Source organism: Bubalus kerabau, chromosome 11, assembly GCF_029407905.1.
Source record: "Bubalus kerabau isolate K-KA32 ecotype Philippines breed swamp buffalo chromosome 11, PCC_UOA_SB_1v2, whole genome shotgun sequence".
In the NCBI taxonomy this organism is placed as follows: domain Eukaryota; kingdom Metazoa; phylum Chordata; class Mammalia; order Artiodactyla; family Bovidae; genus Bubalus; species Bubalus kerabau.
Genome location: NC_073634.1, coordinates 63,161,067 through 63,162,560, shown reverse-complemented (window position 1 = coordinate 63,162,560; position 1,494 = coordinate 63,161,067). Strand labels below are relative to the sequence as shown.

The 1,494-nt window shown below is 42.6% G+C and overlaps 1 pseudogene; it reads right to left on the bottom strand.

Moving 5' to 3' along the window:
* Positions 1 to 394: 394 nt before the first annotated feature.
* On the bottom strand, positions 395 to 867 carry LOC129623826 (multifunctional methyltransferase subunit TRM112-like protein; annotated as a pseudogene).
* Between the last annotated feature and the right edge of the window lie 627 nt (positions 868 to 1,494).

Below are 1,494 nucleotides of genomic sequence, written 5' to 3'. Positions count from 1 at the left end.
TAATGAGAAAAAAATATAATATCAAGCTCAAAAACATAGTGTGTTTGTTGTGTCAATAGGCCAAGAATTAGGGATACATAGGATAGGACTAGCAAACAAGATACATGTAAACAAAGATACACATGTTCATAGAGTGAAAAACCAGTGCCTGGCACAATTTTAAGTCTCAATTTCCTCATCACGGGCTTCTCTGGTGATTCAATTGGTAAAGAATCTGCTTGTAACACTGGAGACCCAGGTTCCATCCCTGGGTTGGGAAGATCTCCTGGAGAGGGGAATGGCAACCCACGCCAGTATTCTTGTCTAGAGAATTCCATGGACAGAGGAGCCTGGCAGGCTACTGTCCAGGGGGTCACAAAGAGTCAGACATGACTGAACAACTAACATACTTTCCTCACCACTCAGCAACCAACATGTTGGGGATCCCATGGCTGATGGGGAATAGACATCCTGACTCTGGGCATTGCAGGATGCCCTCCAACACATCCACTTCCAGCAGTATATGGTGCCTCTTTCTCAGAAATTTCTTGTCATGCTTATATCCCTGAATCGTCTCTTTGGGCACCTTGATCAGATGCAGGCTGTTGGCAGCCTCCAGAAGCACTTCCCACTCCACTTTGAGTATCATACATGCTATGAAGTTGGGGTTGAACTCCACAGGGTTGATATGGACCTCAGTGGCCATGCAGAGGGAAGCCACAGGGCCTCACTCCCCACACATGCAAGCTCAGCAGATTGTGGGTGAGCAGCTTCATGTTTATGTTACATGCTCTTGCAAAGCTGGAACCAGAAGCTCCATTATATATCCTTCCCTCCTCTATTGAAGATTAGTTGACCAAAGATGTGTGGGTTTATCTCTGAGCTCTCTATTCTGTCCCATTGATTCAGATGTATGTTTTTGTGCCAATACCACACTGTTTTGATTACTGTAGCTTTGTAGCATTGTCTGAAGTCTGGGAGATTTATGACTCCAGCTTTGTTGTTTTTCCTCAGGATTGTTTGAGCAATTCTGGGTCATTTATGGCTCCACATAAAATTTTGAGTTATTTGTTCTGCTGCTGCTGCTGCTGCTAAGTCGCTTCAGTCGTGTCCAACTCTGTGCGACCCCAGAGACGGCAGCCCACCAGGCTCCCCCATCCCTGGGATTCTCCAGGCAAGAACACTGGAGTGGCTTGCCATTTCCTTCTCCATTTGTTCTAGTTCTGTGAAAAATGTCATGGGTAATTTGATAGAGATTACATTAAATCTATAGATTGCTTTGGGTAGTATAACCATTTTAAAAATGTTTTTCCAATTCAAAAGCACAAGATCTTTCTGTTTGAATCATCTTCAGTTTCCTTTATCCATGTTTTATAGTTCTCATCATATAAGCCTTTTATCTCCTTGGTCAAATTTGTTCCCAATTTATCTTTTGATGTGATTTTAAAAGGGATTTTTTTCCTTTCCTTTTCTGATATTTCATTGTTAGTGTAAAGAAATGCAACAGATTTTGGT